Source organism: Bison bison, unplaced genomic scaffold (genome assembly GCF_000754665.1).
Source record: "Bison bison bison isolate TAMUID 2011002044 unplaced genomic scaffold, Bison_UMD1.0 scf7180017864474, whole genome shotgun sequence".
Taxonomy (NCBI): Eukaryota; Metazoa; Chordata; class Mammalia; order Artiodactyla; family Bovidae; genus Bison; species Bison bison.
Genome location: NW_011495035.1, coordinates 2,303,482 through 2,324,534, shown reverse-complemented (window position 1 = coordinate 2,324,534; position 21,053 = coordinate 2,303,482). Strand labels below are relative to the sequence as shown.

Sequence of the window (21,053 nt, the reverse complement as noted above, 5' to 3'; positions counted from 1 at the left end):
GATGTCAGTGTTCAGCTGCCTTGTTCTCTTGACCTTACTTGAAAATCAAATGAGTACTTGATTTTAAAATTTAGAAGTTTTCTAGAGAGGCTAATGTAGGTTGATGAATTAAAGCTAATAAATTTTCTCAAACTCACTTTTGGGAGCAGTGGTTAAAAAAAAAAAAAAAACACTCTGGTTAAAATGGTTATGGAGGCTACATATTTGTTTTTTTTTGTTTGTTTGTTTTTGATACCCAAAGTATCTCCCCATTGAAGGCAGGGGTCACCTCACTCAAGTTGTTCTTGCAGGTCATTTTTAAGTCTGATGTTTCTTAAGGAGCAAGCGTCTTCATTTTATTTTTGAATCTTGTCCAGTGGTATTTCCATTTGACTAAGTAGATTTGTGTCAGTGTTAAAACAGGTTACTTGCCATCCTGGTTGCACAAAGCCTTTGTTTAGATCTTACCAACTTAAAGTTTATGAATTTGTAAGATACAGACTTCTTTACTTTTTAGTTGAGCAAGGTTTTTTGTGAAACTTTCATAATGTGAAGATTCTTAGATCGGTCTTGTTTTTAATCTTACTCAGGGCTTGGGGGTTCTAGAAGGTATTATGAAAGTAGGAATTTATTTTTCTAGTTGCATTCTGGCACATTTCATTTGGACTGAAAAGTCCAACCAGCTTGCCTCATTTCAAAATCTTTGTTTTTTAATTTAAACTGTGTGGCAAGCTCCTAATTGTCCTCCAAGGAGGATATAGTACCTTTCAGATGTCCCAGCATGGGAAGGGGTGATTCCAACCAGTAATTAAGGTTATCAAGGCATACCTAGAGTATTTTTCAGCAAAGCACTTCCCAGTTTCCCAATCTTCATCTGTTCCAGGGATCTGCAACTTTTTTCTGCAAAGGGTCATCCAGCCAGTGTTTCCTGTTGTTTCATCTGTGCCTCGGCGGCTGAGTTGTATGTACATTGTGTACTGTCTCTGATCCCTACAAGATCTCAGACCAGAGTGTTGCTTGTTCAAATCCATGCCAGGTGCTGGACTCATTTCATGCTGGTAGCAAAAGTTTCTCGTGAAACTAAAGATTAAAGCTGAAAAAGTGGTTGAAAATAGAAAATATTTACCTTGAGAATTGAGTTATCCCTGCAGCTCCAAAAATGGACTTAATTAATAGGTTTTCATTGTTTTATTCGAATTTATGTATTCAGATAAATTTATAATTTATCTGTAAGCATAAATTATTTTTCTCCTGGCTTATGTCTTTATGATGAATATGCTTACACCCATAACCTGAAAATATTTGAATTTGGATAGAATAATTTTTCTCAGTTTCATGATATTGTTAAAGATATTGTGAGTCAAGGGCATGTTTGAGGGAAAGGAAACTTTCCAGGAATGTGTCATTACTGTTGACAAAGAGAGGTAGTCCATAAGGAGAAAAAAATGCTTCTTTGTAAGTACTGTCAAGAACATGGTGTCCTGCAAGTCAGGAACCCCTTGTCAAATTTCAGGACCATAGAAAAATTTTGTCCTTCTGTTGTCTTCTTTCATAAAACAAAGGAAACTGAATAACACATTCATCTAATTATCCTTTTTGTCTTGACAGCTTGGAATCTCAGAGTAAGAATTTTTGCTTAATGGTGGTTTTTTTCCCTAACAACTTCAACTTTTTGTTGTTGATACTTTTTTTTAAGTCAATATCATTTTTCCTGCTCCCTATTAACATTTTATTATTTAACTGTTTTTCTTCAACAATATAAGTTTGGTTTGTGTTTGACTCCATTTTCCATTATATTTTCTTAGAAATAAGTTATATAGACAAATAGTAAGCTGCGTGTACTTTTTTTTACCTTTTATCAAACTCAAGGATCCTTCGAAAACTAATCCTTATATATAAAGGGGGAAAAAAAGATTTGTTAAAAATATAACCTCTTTAAAAATATGTGTAAAATTGGACAGAATGCTTAGTATTTCTTCCCAGTGAATAAACCTTAAACAGAGAGACCACGCTCTTTAAGTGATGTGATGATCACGAAACCAGCACCATCTTCTGCATTACACAGAGGATGTAGATTTCAGATGCCAGGAGTTCCTCGGTCACTGCCATGCTCAAATTTGGAATCTGGGAATCATTAACCATCAGCATAAATACAAGTAAATGTGCCTACACTGATACTCTGGAAACAACTGGTTATATGCAGGAAAGCGGCCAGGCAAACTCTGAAAACCAAACGAGGCCTTTTTTCACAGTGAGGTTCAGAGTCTGAAGGAGCGTGAATAACTGTCATCCCACTTGGTAGTGATTAACAGTTTCTTCCAAGTAGGTTTGAGTCCTTTACAAAATGGATCTAGTTGCTGGCATTCCTAAAAGGTAGCTGGTAATTATTACAATCCCCACTTTGCAAACTGGGAAACTGATCACATTGAATTAGTAACTTATCCAAGGTCATGTAAAATGTCAAGACTGGAGCTAAAAAGACAACTTGCTGTGGTCACAATTATATTGTTGTCATTCTGTCATGGCCGCCTTGGTTTGGTGGTTTAATATACGTATCTATGTCATTTTTTCCCTGCTTCCCCAAACATTCACAATTCACCCATATAGACTTTTGCTAAAACTTAAAATCCAATTTGTGAAATTCGTTGTTTTTGATTCAGTTCTAATTAGCACTGGGAGCAATTGATGATAATTACAAAGCCTGTATAGGTGACAGTTAAATGGTTATTTTTAAACACTGGTCATCTTAAAGCTTCGTATTTTGTGTTGGTTCAGTTTTACAGTCAACTAGTTGATGAGAAAGTTAAAAAAAAGAAAGAAAATATAAAAGAACGTGTAATCATTTCAATTTTTCTTCAACCCCCAATTTGAGCTATTTTTTGTTAGATCAAAGAGTTATAAGTTATCTTTATATACTTCACTCATTGTGTCTTACATGTTACAAATTATTTCTTGGTTACAAATAAAGTTGAAAATAGCTACCCAGCCATTTTCAATATATTCATTGGTTCTTCTGAAAATATATATTTAACGTGATTTAAAACTTTACATAATGACAACAATATTCTGAGTTAAATCCATTCAAAATGACCTCTTTATAACATTCAGCATTTGACTCATTTGCCTGTTCAGGAAGTTGTTATAAAAGACACTGGAAAAGAGTGTTTTCATTGAGCTACCAGCTGACCACACTGGCTGAAATGACTGCTCAGTCACTTTAGCTAGGCAGTGAACTCCATTTTATCTCCCCCTCACCCTCAGCCTATTCATGCCTGGGTTGTAACACTCAGGGAAAAGACTAGGCTGATATAAAGACTCTTGCATACAATGGCTTAAATCAAATAGAAGTTTACTTCCCTGTCTTATCTAACAATCTGACCAGTCTAGCTTGACTGGATGGGTTCTTTCTCTTTTGTGCTTCCCTCCCTTGAGCCTTTGTCCTTATCTATATGGTTGAAATACAGTGAAGTCCAACGGCAAGCAATTTTCTTTGAAGCAAATGATTTAAAAATTGCACACGTCACATCCATTGACATTTAATTGATTAGACTGCGATCATTTCACAAGAAGCTTCAGTGGCTGTTGGGGAATGCCTCTAGCTGGGTAGCCAGGAGCTTGGGAGAATTGGAGAACAGATTTAAGGGGACATTTAGCACTCCAGCAACTTGATTGGCTGAATTGGCCCAACCCAATATTGCATTCCTTCATTCATTCAAACATACATAATATAGATGTATATAGTACATATGCTATACATCAATTATTGCTGCAGGTATTTATTGATGACTGTGTGCCAGATGCTAGGATCATAGCACTACATGAGAAGGATACCATCTCTGGCCTCCTAGAGTTTATGTAGCAAAGGGGAGGACAGACATCATGCGTGGTGATGATGACAAGTGTTCAGAAGGGCAGATACTGGTGGTTATGCGAAAGTGTTCTCTTACAGGGAGATCAGGGTGTCCGAGCTTTAGGTATTTTACCATGATATGAAAGCTGTGCTAGACTAATTTGATTTTCTTGTGTGTTTCATGCCAGTGTTGTGGTGAATGTTATCAAGCCTGTTAATTTTTTGTTAATAGCTTTATTGAGATATAATTCATACACACTTGAAATGAACCGTTCAGTGGTTTTTAGTATGTTCAGAGTTTGCACCCATCATCACAATTTAGTTTTGGAACAATTTCATCACGCTGGAAAGACACCCCCATACCCATTAGCAGTTACTCCCCTCAACCCAACCCCTGGCAACAACAAATACAAATACCATCAGTAGAGTTTTGCCTCTTCTGGACATTTTATGTACATGGAATCATACAATACGTGGCCTTTTGCGACTGACTCCTTTCCCATAGCATAATGTTTTCAAAGTTCATCCAAAGCTTTAAAATTTTTAACTTTCTTACAATCTCAGAGTTATATGAGTTCTTGCTCCTAAATCCAACAAAATGGTGCCCTGAAATATTCCCTCAAGGGATGGAATCGGGAGAAAATTACTCTTTTCATGTTGTTTGTATTTCCGTAGAAATAGACTTGGCCTCCCAACAGTTAAACTTCAGAATTTAAATGTTTGCATTTTAAGTTAGCTGTTTTTAAACATTGTTAACCATAATGCTAAACTAAGTAACTCTGTAAACAAGAGCTGTCTCTCTTGAATGTTCGTTTCAAAGAAAAAAATTTTAAATATTGATTTCCAGAGAAATATGCTCAATAGAGTTCGTTTTCAAGCAGAAGTCACTTGTTGAAATGTACATGAAGGCATGTTTTGTAGTAAAGACAATATTTGCAACAGTTATCAAGTAGCCATATTTTGCACAGCGAAAAAAATAAATAACACATGGTTTTAGTCATCTTTTTTAAATGATGTTTTGGCTCTTTCATCTGCCAAGGGCACAAATATCCAAACTGTCCACCTTGAGCATCTTCAGAAGAAGTTATCAGCTTAGTTGAAAACATAACAACTTAACAGAGATGTAGGAGGTATTAACCTTTCTTTGGCAATTCAAAAATCCCAGAGAAAATCTGAAGCTCAGAAATGTGCAAAAACAAAACTCTGTTTAGGGTAGCACATGTATGATAACGTTGACTGCATACTTTGTAGTATCTAGTCACATCTAGGACCTTAAAGGAGTGAACGGTGTACCAACGGTAGAATCCTTGAGTCTGTTTTAAAAGTTGACATCTTCTGCCCAGGGCCGAGTCTGGATTTGAAATTTGATGGTGTCTTTTAAAAAGTCTGTTGGTGAGTAGGACTTTTCATAAGTGGCAAGTGAAATTACTCATTTAAGTTTGCACTCTTCTGTCCTTGATCGGAACTGGTATGTCCATGGCCTTCGCATGCAGTGAGAGTGAGGGGAGAGAAAAATGAAAAGCTTGAAGTCTTCATGCTCTGTTTCTGTACACTCTTTTTGAAGTGTGAAGATCATGCAGATTTTTCCTTGAATCTTGTATATTAGCAGGTATATGGTGTATAATTAAAGGTAATTAGATGTTTTGTTAATTATCTGACCGTGGAGTGAATTATTAAAAAAATATTTTTTTAATTAAAATCTTGCATCATTGGATAGACTGTGATGATTTCAGTTTATAGGTTAGCATGGATCTTTACTTCCTCACTTTTTCCTCCAGGCCTCTTTTTTTCTGGAAGTCAGTATCTCTTTCAAAGGATTGTGAGCAGCCCCTGGAGACCAAAGGAAGTGTCCTAAACCATTCATTACAGGTGACATTCTTTAAAGTTTATTTAGAGCAGTGATTTTCAAAGAGCATATTGGGACCCATTTGTGAGTTAGGAAATCAATTCACTGGACTTTGCCCAAAAATTTAAATGATAAATAGGATAAGTATACAAAGAGTAGAGAAAAATGCAATAGACTAGATCTGCACTGTCCAGTATTGAAACAACGGGCCACATGTAGCTGTTGAGCCCTTGAAATGTGGTTAGCCCAAACTTATGTGCTATAAACTTAAAATCCACAAAGCCTTCTGAAGAATTTGTATGGAAAAAATGAATGTGAACAATTTGAATAATTCTTCTTTAGAGCATCATTTGTATATATTGAATTAAGTAAAATATTAAAATTAAGTTCAAGGTTTCTTTTTACTTTTCACGTGTGGTTACAATTACATATGTGACAGGCATTGTATTTCTATTGGGCAGTTTTGCTCAAGCCAGTGGGGAAGAGAGCAGTGAGTGCGACAAGGCCTCTGCTTGTGGCTCTAGGGGGTGTGGACAGGTAGGGAAACATAATAAGTAAATATGAGGTGATAGGTGTGGTGAAGAAAATATAGGCGGTAAGGGAGGTCAAATTGCCGGAGGGAAGGAATTGCAATTGTAAAAAGCGAGGATAAGTCTAACTGGAGCACAGACGTTTGAACCAAGAAGGCGTGTTCTAAAAAAGAGTAAGTTGGCCACTGTGGCAAAAGTGAAGTCTTCCAAGGGAAAGAGTAGTAGCGGACAAGGCCAGAAATAACATGGCCAGACACAGTAGGGCATTAAGGCTCGTTGGACTCTTAGTCTCTTAGTGAAGTAGAGAGCCATGAATGGACTTTGAGATGAGACAGGATTTGAGTCACATTTTAAATGGATCACTCTGGAAGTTATTTTGAAAGTAAATGGTGGGTGGGTGAGGTGAGTGGCGGGGAGATGTGTTAGGAATCCACTATGATAATCTCAGTGAGATCTGATGGCCAGGATGAAGATGGCAGTAGGAAGTGGTGGGAATTTGTGAAATCTTAACACATGTGGTTTGATATTTAAATTTTGAACTTATCTAGGAAGAATTCAAGGAAGTCCTGGTAAAATAGATGTGAAGTTTGAAAACAGTTACATAGTGGATGACTCCCAAGATTTTTGTCTTAAGTGATGGGGTAGTATCACCTGATGGATTGTTTGTAGTAATTAAGAAAGAAGTCAGAAGACTGAGGACTCTCAGTTTAAGCAACTTCTGAAAGGATCAGGCTGCCATTAAGAGAAACAGGGAAGCCTGTGGGGTGAGGGTTGATGGTATGAAAGGAGACAGTTCTTTAATTTCACTTTTTAAAGATGGTAAGGTGGGCTCTTTCAGGACCATTGTGGTAGGTGTAGGGAATACTGCAGTGAGATTTTACAGGAGAGAGAAGATGTTGAGCTCACCTCTATATACAGCATGGGCAAGTGAGAATTTATAGCCAAAGAGTTAGGGGGTGGCAGGGGGTCAGTAGCTGAAAAGTTTCTGGAAAGAAAACATCAGGAGTAAGGGGGGATTCTGGGTCAACTGCTCTAACAAGATCTTGCTGAAGATAAACTAGGGTGACCCAACATCTCCTGGGGGATGGTGGAGAGTGAGGAACCCTATCGGATCTCTAATCCAGTGGTTTAGATATTAAATATGCATAAAAGGCAGGGGTAAAAGGAGATGTAAACTTAAATCTTGAACTTAAAATGTAGTCTTTATTCATCTAAAGTACCTCAGAGCTTGGTGTGGTTACCCTGGTCTCTAGATTAGTAAAGTACTAGGAGGGGCACATGAGTCTGTTACCTGTACCTTACACTAATATAGGTAGTCTTTGATGAGTTCATCTGTCTTTCACATTAACTAAGAGCATCAAAGATTCTGGCTCATTCAAAAATTCAGAAACAGTTGAACATTTTCGAGATTTCTAGGCTGATCCCAAATCTTCGAGCATCTAGGAAATTATAGGTAAAATAATGAAAAACCTATATTTTCTCTATTTAGATACTAACTACCATTAAGGGGGTATTGGGTGAGGTAAGAATATCCCCTCTTTGTGGAAGATGATGAATGTACTTCTCAATTTGTTTTCATTATAAAATGGCATTAAAAGAAATTAGAAGAGCATGGAAATATAGGAAGAAAAATTTCACGGGTGACCTCATCTAAATAGTTCAGCATTTATCTTCAGCCTGCAGCGTTCTGTATGTACAGATTTGTTGATATGTACTTGTACTGTATATACTATTTTGTTTCCTGTTCTTACCCTTAAAGTATCATGAGTATTTTCCCAAGTTATCACTGTTACCAGTTTAGTCGCTCAGTCATGTTCAACTCTTTGCAACCCCATGGACTGCAGCACTCCAGGCTTCCCTGTCCCATTAGGGACAGATATATCCTGGAATAGATATATCACTGTTATATCTCAGTCTTACTTTTAGGGTACCTCGGTGATTTCCACTGTTGTGTTATCTGTTCCTGCAATGATGGATCTTCTGATTTCCTCCAGTTATTAATGATGGCTAGTATGCCTGTGTAGGATGTGTCAAGATAGCTCAGTATCTTGAATTAGTCTTTTAAATATGATATTGGAATTGCAGCTTATCACTCAGTTTCTCCCTCTACTTTTAAGTAATATTAACATTAATCTGAGGCACATGAAATCAGCCCCTAGCATCGACTACATGTATTTTCCATAATGAGGTACATTTTGCATTAACTTCGATTTCAACATTTCTGGACTTTAAGTTGCTCGACATTTTTCTTTTCTGATCTGAATCATCTCTTGATATTTTTTCACTTTAGCAACTTGATTTGCATCATGGGAGCAGGGAACTTTGCATTCTTTCCAGGGGCAGCCATTCATCCTCTCATTGTTGTGTTATCCCAAACATCATTCCTTCTCTTTTCCCAGAACAGCTGTGAATTTACTTGGTCTGGATTTGTATCTCCAAAATTTGTTTCAGTTGAGTTTTGGTCCAGGTTACCCAGGAAAACTCAAATGTCTTGACAGCTTTTAAAGTATAAAAGTTTTAAGTTTTCTTGCATGCTAGACTGTAAGTTTTCTTGCATGCCAGACCTTAGCAGAATTGTTGTTAATTGTTTAGGCAACAAATATTTATTGAGTTCCTGGGAGGCTGACTGTGTGTTTGAAATTGAGCTGTGTATCTCTGTCCTTTGTAGCCATTCCCATGTCTAGTCTTTAGATTCGTAGCTTCAGAGAGAACCAAGAAATGTTAGCCTTCTCTAGTCCAGTCTTTATAAGTTATTGGAGATGAAACTAAGACTCAGATAAGGAAAACGATGTTCCCCCATCAATTGTGTAATTGTAGCTATGTTGGGAGTCCTTGTCTCTTTTAATATACCTTTTCCTCCCTTTTATGATATAATATCAAAAACAAGTGGAAATATTAAAATTTCATTGTTAAAAAGTTCACTGTTAAAAAAAATAGACTTGATGAAAACCAAAATGTATTTTTTATGTGGATGGCCCTTTCTTAAATTTCATTTCCAATGCACTTTCCTTTTTCCAGCTATTGTAGGGAAATTAATAGCCTTTACAAATGTTTAAAAACATGAAATATGAAAAGGATCATCTAAATATGTTTATTTGAGAAAATGTCCACTTTCATGTTCTCCTCCCCTCCTGTTCAAGTTTCTAAAGCTTCTCCTGCTTCCACCTCTCCTTCCCCTTCCTCCTCATCCTTCTTCCTTTTCTTCTGCCGCCTTCCTTCTCTTCTTCCTTATTCCTTCTTGCCCCTTCCTCTCTCTCCCTCTCTGTGTCCTTTATTTTTATACAAGGATATTTAATGAGTGTGTGTGTAATGTTAAAATGTTTCTGCTAGTTGACAACTACTGGGAAAAGTTTAAATAGTTGAGTATTTTACATAGCATGAGAATTTAGATGGCCACTGTGTCTCTGTCTGACTGGTCATCCCAGTGAGCCACTCTCATGCCACATGTGTTTTTCCAAAGACTGAGACACAAAAAAGAACAGTAAGATGTGTTGGTCATTGTTTTTGAAGTTCACACCGTGTAACTGATTGGAACTGCTTAGCTCTGAAATCATGTTCCCCCTAGTTCCGGAATGGGATTGACATCCTCTCTTTATTTTCTAAAGTAGGATAAAAATACATAAAGACCAATGTAGAATTGTCATCTGGAAGGGTCATATCACTTCATTAGTTTAATTCTCATAATGTTAGTGGTAATAGAACATAGAATAGACAGTTCTTATGAGCTTCATTTTTTTTTTTTTTTTTCTGATTACAGGTATAAAAACCAACTCACTATAGGGAATTGTAGAAAAGTTGACCAAATAAAAAAGTAAAGTAATCTAGAATCCTGACTCTGGGAATAACATATAGTTTCTTTTTTCATTTGATGTACATATATTTAACATAACTGCAGTATATAGAATTGTGTATTTTTTTAAGTTTAGCATTACATGGTAAACATTCTCCCGTGTCATGAAGACATCTTAAATGACTGCATACTAATCATTTTTTTGTATATAACAAAATTTCATTCTTCTTCAGTGTTGAGTGTGGGAGTTGTTTCCAATTTTTCTGTAATATGTTACAGTGGGCATATATGTGCAGAAATGTTAATCAGTTTCCATTTCTTTAGATATGGTCTACAGGGGGAAATTTCTTTAGATATATTCTATATGGGCAAATTCCTATAGGAGAAGTCTTGGAATTGTTACAGATTTTCTATATATGCTGTCACTGTACATTTCAAAATGCACCAATTTGTTCTTCTGCTGATATTGAATGAGAATGTTTATTTCACTGCAATTTTGCCAACACCGAGTTTCAGTATTTTTTATTATTGTCATTTAAATTGTAGAAGAAAAAAAGTATACCTCATTTTTTCTCTTGTTCAAGTCTATTGTTGCAAATGAAGTCTAGAAGTTTTGTTTCTTGAGACTTTATATTTCTTCTTTTAAATTTTCATAGCTTGGGAATCAGTCAGGGTTTGTAGGAGTAGGGATGGGGAATCCAAGGTGCTGGGCAGCTAGACAAGGGATCCTGTCATTGGAATGTTACTTGACCATTGGTTCTTATGCCAGAATGTACAGAGTTAGTTCACCAAGTGCTGTGTTGTAGCTTAGATCTGAGTGTAAAATACTGTAAGACCAGACCATTGGCATTCTGATGCTCCGGAAATCCCGTGGAGAGATCTGGGGCTCACAAGCTTTTCAAAAACTTTGATGCTCTGAGTTTATTCCTTTATTCCATAAATAATTATTGAGTACTTACTTATTCCTGGAGGTATTGGGGACAGCAGGGAATATTTGGTAAACCAAAAAAGGAAACTTCTTCTGTGAATGAGGTGGATATACCTCACTGATTAATGGTGAGCACAAATTGACAGATCTGCATAAAGGACTCAGCACAGTAAGAGCAACTAGCTGCTGCTCATCTTACTGTTTCTGCTAATGCTCTGTTATCATCAGCATCTCACATTAAAAACCAAAAAACAGTGTTCAGCCAGGTCCTATCTCCAGCCCCCTTATCACACATCGGATAGTAGGGCCTGTATTCCCCAGCCCATGAAGCTTCTGTCCATTTCTTTTAGTCCCTTCACTCAGTGTACTAGTATCTTCCAGGTGCTTGGTTCCAGAAGTTTCCAGAGAAGCATGGCTGTGTCCAGCTAAACAGTAAGATTCTGGGGACAGCCCCGGGGGCTTCAGGGAGCCCCTCCCATTTCCCGCAGTTTAGTAGGAATGTTGCCGACAGTTGAGCTGCAGAAGGGAGTGGGGCGGTGGCAGTTACACCCCGTGTCCCGGGTGTTTGCTCTGTTAGTCTGTAAGCCCAACAAGCTGGTTCTCCTCAACTCTGAATCTGCAGATTAAAAATAAATGCGCACACACACACATACATACATACACTCCTCCTCCTCAAGACTTGCCACACTCAGGGCCGGTGGAGGACAGGCAGGCCCCAGGCCAGGACCACTGGGCCCTCCTTTGGCTTTCCCCACTGCCCAGAGTGCCCTTGGAACCTGTGCTCCTGTCTGGGTGCTTGCTGGCTTGCTGTCATCATTGGTTCAAAACATGACCAGTTTTAAATGGAAAAAATAAACATTTCTGATGCTAAAGTGAGGAAGGGGTAGCTCTTTGTTTCAAACCAGTATGTCCCCCCACTCTCACCGCCAAGAAGCGCGGTTTGGGAGAGGCTGTGTCTGACTTAAGATGTGTCAATTCTAGGGCCTGTTTCTGACTTGCTCGCTCATAGGTTCCCACAGGGGACAGTGAAAGGCCCATGAAGATCACAGAAAGGACCATTGAGTTAAGTGTTCCTTTTTAGAGTTCTGCACTTAGGCCCTGTCCTGCAACTTTTCAGCTTTGTGATGTTGAGAAATACCAGATCTTTCCAAGCCTTTTTTTCCCCTTCCTTATCTAAAAAAATAGGGACTAAACTAGTACCTCCCTTGCTGAGGTAGTTGGAAGATAAACTGAGTTGCTGCAAGTTACAAGTTCTTAGAGCAATGCTTGGTATATAGCAAGTGTTCTGTAATGTCAGCTCATTTTTACTGTGGGCATAGTGCATGGAATGTAGTAGTAGGTTGTTAAGGATGTTAATAATTTTTCTCTAGATTAATTTTTAAAATAATGAGAACATTTTTAGATGTCTGTTTTTATCAGGGAGCATAGTGGAAATAGGAGTGAAATAGGCTTCCTAATACCTTCCCTTGGTCCCAAAGAGAAAAGAAAAGCAAAATCTTTAAGGTCCTTCTTAGAAGGAAATGGTTTCTGAGTATTTCAGCGTAGCAGTATAAAAATCATCATCTTCTCCTTCTCATCTCTCACTTGGGATCCACAGGTGAGGAATGGGGCCATTTGAAGGGATCCACGCAGCTGATTTTTGTAGGTTTGGAAGCAGCCTCTTAGCTACACTGCAGCTTCCATCTAAGTGTTACAGTTTTCTAAGTCCAGGCCATAGACACCCAGATGGTCCTGAGTTCACATGGAGAAATCTGGGACCCACAAGCTTTTTGAAACCTAAACCGTGTGATCAAAATAGTGTGAAAAGATGTTCCAGGGCTGTGCTGAGATTCATTGTCTCAGGCATGATTTTATTGTAGACATTAAATATGGAGACTGCATTAAAGGAGCCTTAGGCTCGTGTCCCCAGCACTTCACACTGAGGAACCTCTGTAGACACTGCCCTGAGTGTTCTCTGTGTCTGTGACCAGTGAGAAAGAGGGAAGGGAGAGGGGGAAGAGGGTGTGCAGGGCAGGGACCAGGAATTCCTGTCTATCTGGGAGAAAGTGAACTTTCCAGCTACTTAGATGTGGGAGTGGAGGGTTGGCTGTTTGGAATACACTTGGCTGGAATGACCTTGACCCTGCTAGGGCATGCATGTGTGCCCGTCTCTGTGTGTGTGTGTGTGTGTGTGTGTGTGTGTATAGATGTGCACACAGGGGAGATGGTGGCAAGCCCTTTTCCTGAAAACTCCAGAATCTGTCATTTTTAGCACAGATGTGGGAGGTTAACACAAGGGCTGCCTTGTGTTCTTGACATCTGACGAGCGGTTCTCTCTGTTCCTTTAAACTTCATACAGTTTGATTTTTCTGTACTTATACATGGTACTTCTTATAAAAACAAAGAGTAAGAAAAACCAAAGTGAGAAAGTAAATATTACTTCATATTTACCCCCAACCCCCACCCCAGGATCAGGGCCTGGACCACTTTGGAGACAGTCCTTCTAAACATCTCACTCTTTCCTTGTTTGTTACTGAACACGCCTGGGCTGTCCAGTTTGGTAACCAGTTCCCACCAGCAGGTCTGGAGCAGTGAAATGTAGCTAGTCTGAACTGACACATGCTGAAAGTGTCATAGCTACACTAGATGTTGAAAAATGAGACTGTAAAATATCTCTTAAGTTTAGATATTTCTTACATGTTGAAATGATAGTATTTAGATATATTGGATTAAATAAAATATACTATTAAAATTAATTTGCTCCATTTTACTTACGAAAGGTACCTACTAGAAATGTTTAAATTACTTTTATGGCTCATAGATTATACTCCTCTCTGGCAGTTGGGGGCAGGCACATGATAGTTTTAATAAAATAATGCTACATTTTCCCTACTTTTTAAAATATGAAAATACGTTGTCAATATCTTTCTGTAGAAATTGACATATGGCAGCATTATCATCACCTTGTAGCTGTGTGTCAATATATCATAGTTTATTTAACCTGTCCTACTTTGTTGAATGTATAGAGTTGTACACAGTGGTGCTGGTGATCAAGCATGTATATTCATTTTTGCAAGCCCATCTGATTATTTCCTTAGTATAGGGTGTCCCAACTAGAGAATTGTGGGCATTTTGGTCTGGATCATTCTTTGCTGTAGGATACTTTGTTATCCATTGTGGGATGTTTATCTGCCTTCCTGGCCTCCACTCACGAGATGTCAGCAGCACATCTGTCCCTGTTTGTAGCCCCTTCCTACCCCCACATGCGACAATCAAAAGCATTCCTGGACATCGCCATGGGTCCCCTGTGAGGCAAAACCGCCCTAGGTGAGAAGCACTGACACAAAGCAAAGTACCAGACTGAGAAATGCTAGATTGAAAGTATACGTGTTTAGATAGATTGATAGACATTGCTATATATTGAAAATGTTATATCTGTTTTCAGTTGTTTTCTTAGAAGAATAATATCAGTTTATATATCTATCAAGAGTAACAGTGATCCTCATTAAATACCTGTAAGACATTTAAGAAAGAAGAGCTGTGTATTTGTTAATTTATTTGTTGGCAGTTTGTTTATTAGCTTTATTTAATAGCCTTCCTGAGAGGAGCTCTTGTAAGGACCATCAAGGAGGCAGTCTAGGTGTTTTCTGTTGGAGGCCAGCTTGGCAATGAGATTCTGTGGCCCATTATAGCTTAGCTTAGCATAATGTACAGGGCTTCTGTGCTCTTAAAGGGATCAAAAGTGGTAGAAGGTCAGAGAAAATCTCCTGTTGCTTTGCAATTTAGGGCTTTTCCTTACAGTGAGAAATGGGAATAATAGTAAATGACGTAATAGTCATAGCTAATTATTGAATATTTGCTACATGTCAGGTGCTGGGCTAAGTGTTGTTACATGTAATTTTATTTAAACTTCAGAAAAACCTAGCTTTTAGGTAAATTCCACTGTTTTCACCAGATGAAGGAAAATGGGCATAGAAAAGTGGCCAGCCGTCAATCTGGCATGCCCGAGGTCACAACCTTACAATGTGGTGTGGCCAGGATGTGAAGTAGGCAGTCCAGGTAACCGTACTATGCATTTATTCACTCTTCCAACACATATTTGAGCTTCTCCTATGTGCCAACACAGGGGTTTTTTGCTGAGTTTATAGGAGTGAGCCAAAAACAACACAGTTGCAGCCTCATGCAGACTAATGGGAGCTGATAAAAACTATTCTGATGAAGACTAAGAAATGGAGGTACGTGATGCTTTGAGAGTCTACATTTGAGGGACTTGCCCTCGTCAGGAAGTTCAGGGAGGGCTTCCAGGAGAAATAATGATTAAAATGAGATCTGGAGAAAGAGCAAAAGGGTGGAGGTTATTGGGGAGCCAAAGAAAAGAAACATCATGTCCCGTGTGTCGAGGTGGACTGTGGTATGTGGAAGGTTCTGGCCATGTGGAGAAGGTGTAGCCTGAGTATGCAGCCAAGGATTGCAGGTTACAGGCAGAATATCCATGGATCTGTGCTTTTAAAAGCAATTTTGTTTGCTTGTGTTTGTAGTGTGGGGTATGGGAGATGGGGTGGGGTGGGATTAGAGGGATGGAGAACATGGTCACATTTGTGTTTTGGGAAGATCATCTGTGACGTCTTAAGAACACGTAGGGGCAGCGGGCAGTAGATACAGAAAACAAGAAAGTGTGCAGTTACTGAGTCTTAACAAATAATGAGCGTTTCTGCCTCACTTATTTATGGATGCATCACAAACTCACCTGAAACTGGCTTAAGCAGCATCCATTGGTGCAGGATACTTCTGTTTGGGGAGGGCTTGTTGCTGTCATTGTTCAGTTGCTCGGTCATGTCCACCTCTTTGTGACGCTGTGGACTGCAGCACACAGGCTTTCTGTCCTTCACCATCTCCTGGAGCTTGCTCAAACTCATGTCCATTGAGTCAGTGATGCCATCCAACCTTCTTGTTTTCTGTTGTCCCCTTCTCCTCCTGCCTTCAATCCTTCCTAGCGTCAGGGTCTTTCCTACTGAGTAAGCTCTTCACATCAGGTGGCCAAAGTATTGGAGCTTCAAGTTCAGCATCAGTCCTTCCAATGAATATTCAGGATTGATTTCCTTCTCCTCTGCGGGGCTTAGCAGGGGTGGTTTTTCTCTGCTCTGTGCGGTGCTGACTCAGGAGTGCATTCACCTGGGAGCTTAGCTTTGACTGGAACATTCAGCATGGCTTTCATGTCTACACTTGACACTTGGCCCTGGCCATGACTTGGCTCTCAGGTTGACTGCACCATCATGATAGACTTAGCATGAAATAGGACACTGCCAGGTTTCTCAGGGTCTAGGCCCAGACCTGGCATAGCACTAGTCACTCCTTTGCATTTGTCAAAGCACTGCCAGTCCACGCTCAAGGAGACGAGGAAAAGATTCCATACTCTTGATGGGCATGTGCACACAAGACGTGTGTTGCTGTGTGCCAGGCACAAATCGAGACCCTGAGAACAGAGCTCTGTAGGCCATAGGCTGCATTCCCGCTGGTATGGCCTTACAGAGGGAGACAGTAAGCATATAAACTAGAGCAGTGTCAAGTTTGGGTTGGAAACATCTTTGGTTGTTCAGGTTGGAACCACTTTCATTTATGTTGTAGACTGAATGTTTGTGTCCTACTCAAATTCATGTATTCAGTCCTTCCACCTGATGTCATAGTGTTTGGAGGTGGGAACTTTGGGAGGGGTGAATGTGTCATGGGGGCGTGGAGCCCTCTTGAATGAGATTAGTGCCCTTTAAAAGAGATTATCAGACAGATCTGTCACCCTTTCCTACTCTGTGAGGACATAGAAGATCCTTTCTGAACCAGAAAGTACATCCTCACCAGGCACCAGTTCTGCTGACACCTTGATCTAGAATTTCCCAGGCTCCAAAACTGAGAAATTTCTGTTGTTTATAAGCCACCAGGTCTATGTTATTCTATTATAGCCACCTCAGTGGACTAAGATAGTGTGTTTTTTCTTTCCTGTAACCAGAGCGTTCAGAAATTCTTGCAGGAGCAAAACTGAACCCATGGACTGTCTTTGGAATCGTGTAGTAGTTACTCAGAAACATTTAGGCTTACCATGTGCTCTGATATTTCGTTCAGAAAATATCACTGCTGGAGACCATGTGGGGAGAAAAAAGTAACCCTATAGCTTAGAAAAGAGAGAGTATTAGAAAGCAGCCAAGTATCACTGCTCCACATTTCCTCACAAGTCTGAGGAATTTGCTTTTAAAAATAAATGTGTATTTCATAATGCACCTATTTGGTTTCTCTTTAATCATTGGCTTTTTTTATGTTTGCTGATTTTTCAGGCTTGCTAATTTGTGCTGTGTCTACCCATCATTTGTGCAAATTAGCAAGGTTTAACTAGAAATGAAAATGTCAAAGTTATTATATTATTTAAAATTAAAGAATAATTAGACTGGAGGAAAACAGGCTGAAAGAATACTCCAAGCTATGTTAAAGGTGGGAAAAGACATGGGGAAAATGCAGAAAGAATAAGTGTGAGAGGATGGGGGACCACTTGTCCTACTTCCAGGGACCTGGACTTATGATCACACCACATGGAGCTCCAGGGACATGGAGTGGACTCAGAGCCCTCACATATACCATCGGCGTAGGCCAATAGCGTTTTCTAACAGGTCTATAAAATACATTAATTGTTTACAAACTGGTTGGCGAAATATTTTACCAGGTACTTTGGGATATTCTGCAGAGACTCTTAGCTGGTATTCCAGAATTGTGCTCTTTTTGTTTCCAGTGTTCCTTGGGGGCATCTGAGCATCTGATCCTATCAGATGGAAGCCAGGAAAAGGAAAGTGTCGGTAGAGGGTGTGTGAAAGGTGATGGGGATTTATTTTTCCAACTGGCAGGGTTGCAGACTCTTAAGTTTACACATGTAGTAGTAAAAATCAGCTGTTGCTTCTTGGGATTTATATTCACCCAGCTGATCAAAGGCCTGTGTACAGGCAAATAACTTGCAGCATTGTTGTGAGAGCAAAAGCAACGGAATTCCCTCAGTGTTTGACAGGAGATAAAGAGTCTATGGTCTGTGCATGGGGTGAGGATGGGAAATACACCGGGACTGTGCTCTGCAGCTAGCAAAAAAGGATGCAGACCCGTATGTGCTCATGTGGAAATATCTCTAAAATATCTTAAGTGACTTGAGGGTAAATATGCTAGTCTTTGGGTAGAGGGCAGAAAAAAGATATACACACAGAATGCTACTATTGTGTCTATATAGAATATTTTTGGAAGAGAGAGACAAGACATTGGTAACACTGGTTGTCTTTGGGAAGGGAGATTGGTGGTTGGCACGGATGGAATTTATAGTCCCTGTTTACCCTGTTTGTGCTATTTGATTACACACGTGTGAGGTGATGCCCTTTTGAACATAGTTGTTCCAGGATGCCAAAGTGTTACTACCTAAAGGGCAGCAGGCCCTGCGAGAAAGGATCAGATACTGGGTTTTGATGACATTTTTTTAAATCTTTGCTTTTAGTAAATGTGAAAATCAGGTGTGATTGCTGATTGATTTCAAAACCTAGTGATAAGGAACCGTTGATTCAGCCCAAATCAACCACGTCCTCACTCTGGATTCCCAGCTCTGCATGGTTTGTCACATGTATAATGCTTGTTTGTGTTATCGACTTCTACTATTTAAGTATCTTATAGAATAGTTGTTGTTTTTTTTTTTAAAGTTGCATGTTGCTAAGATGCTGCCTATCCATACAGACTTAAGCAAAAGGAGACTGTATTTGACACCATAACTGAATAGACCTGTTGAGGCTCAATCTAAGCCCTAAAGCCTCATCTTTATATTTCTCATGTCTCCCCTCCGCTTTCTTCTGAATTGACCCCATTTGTTAATGGGACTCCCCTTCCTGGGAGGTGAGTACCCCCCTGTAGCTCCATCCTTGCAACCTCTCAGCTCCCAGGGCAGCAGGGAAGGTCTCTCTGGGTGTCTGCTGCTGCTGCCAAGTCGCTTCAGTCGTGTCCGACTCTGTGCGACCCCAGAGATGGCCCCCCCTAACCCTAACCCTCAGGCATTTGTTCTCAAGCCTTCTTGTGGTTCCAGTGCTTCTGTGGGGGTGGGGATGGGGATGGAGGTTGGGCGGGGATGGGGATGGGGATGGGGGTTGGGTGAGGGTGGGGATGGGGGCTGGGGATATTGCAGGTTGATTTGCTTTTGGCAGTTTGGTTGAAACTGATCAATACCAAGCTCCTCCTCTATTCCTGATTCTTTCAGCCTGGAGACACTAAGATGAATAAAATTCTTGCACAGGTTTTGGGGAGTTTACACCCTGTTAGGGAAGGTACAGAAGCTCATATGGGAACCCTTTCTGATGTGAAATGCTAGACTCAAAGGAATTCTGAGGCGGGCTCATCTCTGCCTGGGAATATTGGTGAGAGACTAGTGAATGAGGTGACCCTGACATGAAGCCTTCTGTGGGAAGAAGTTTTGCGTGCAGACAGGTCCGAGAACGAGGCTGAAGGCATTCCAGTATAAGATGCCAGAGAGCAGACAGTTCTAATTTTCATCAAGTTCTGCTTATCAGGCTTCAGAATGGCCAGTGCACCGTCTTCTTGTCATCTTGAGGCCACCCTCACCAACCTGCATCAGACCTTCCATAGTAAGCACTCATCCTTAGAATATTGCAACATTTTATTTCTTTGCCCTCATTTGGCAGAGACATTTCTTACTCTGCGTGTTACTTACTTCTGTCTTTTCCCCAGATCCCTTTTTTCGCTTATTGTCTTGGCCACACAATTAGTGCCCTATTGTCAAGCAGTAGTTCCCCGTCTAGCAAACGGTTTGCATTTCAAGGACAGACTTTGTCATCAGAAACTTTGTTCCCAGCTACTGCAGTCATACAGGCAGTGTCGGGCTTCGTTCAAGGAAGACTGAAGGGCTGTGGATTCAGCAGGAAAATATCAGCCAACTTTTGTGCTAGGAAACACAGTGCAGTAGTCTTGAACCTTACAAAGGCAAGGAGATCAGAGGAGAGAGGAAAGCAATGTGATTTGTGGCCAACGTGGTCAGGAGGAAGGGAGATGGCCTGGGCATGTATCAAATCAACAGGGTCAAATTTTGTTACGATGGTTTGAGGGTCAGGCACTTGGGGTGAGCCAGGTGTGCATGAAGGAAGATCATGGCAAGTGGGAAGCAAAGCATCATTTGATGGTTGGTCCTCCCGGTGCATCCCAGCACCTCATGGCAGATAATTCTGGGATCTGAGCTTGAGCACAGCTCAGTCTTGGACCTGAGTGGATTCTCTCTTGTCCTTCTCACAGACCTGAATCTGGCCCTTCTTAGGGGGATCACATAAGTCCAGAAGGATGTGCACCTCACCATCTCTGTTTCTTCTACAGCAGAGGGGATCAAATACCACATGCACGCCTGCTAAGTTGCATCAGTCGTGTGCGACTCTGCGACCCTATGGACAGCAACCTACCAGGCTCCTCTGTTCCTGGGATTCTCCAGGCAAGAACACTGGAGTGGGTTGCCATGTCCTTCTCCAATACATGCATGCATGCTAAGTCACTTCAGTCGTGCCCAACTCTGTGCGACCCTAAAGACCACAGAGGGAGGCAAATCTGTACCCATGGGTGTGTGGCTTTCCATTAGTCTTCATCTGTATTGGGTTCTAATTTGTATTTAGTGAGAATGGAGGAGACTCTGCAGGGCCAAGGAGCCGAGCAAGTTCCTTTCTGCAGGTACTACATCTGCCAAACCAAGGAAACCATGGCCATGAAGCAGTTGGCTCCACATTCAGAAGTAAACTAGAACTGAGCCCTTCCTCAGCAGTCTGGGAAATGACACCCTTTAAAGGGTATCAGCCTGAAAGTTGGGAAGACTGTCCTCCATTGATGCCAAACCCTAGATAGAAAATGCACCAAGATAAGCCCTTTAATAATGGACAGAGTTCTTCACCTCAGAGAGTTGTCAGAAGCTGACAGTGTAAGTGTCTTCTCTTTGGTATAGCACTTGAGTGCAGCTTATTAAGATCAGAGGGTTTGTTGATCAGTGGGAATGAAGGATGTAGGGGGAGTTTCTGGTTTTGAAGGGGAACAAGGCATGAACACCTGTGTGAGAGAATGAAACGGGTGGTGGGCATTAATGTGGAACACAGACATGG

The 21,053-nt window shown here is 40.3% G+C and overlaps 1 protein-coding gene across 3 annotated transcripts in view; it reads left to right on the top strand.

The window, feature by feature from the left end:
* FOXP1 (forkhead box P1) overlaps positions 1 to 21,053 on the top strand; it is a 738,073-nt gene that overhangs the window by 396,236 nt on the left and 320,784 nt on the right. The gene's annotated exons all lie outside the window — the stretch shown is intronic.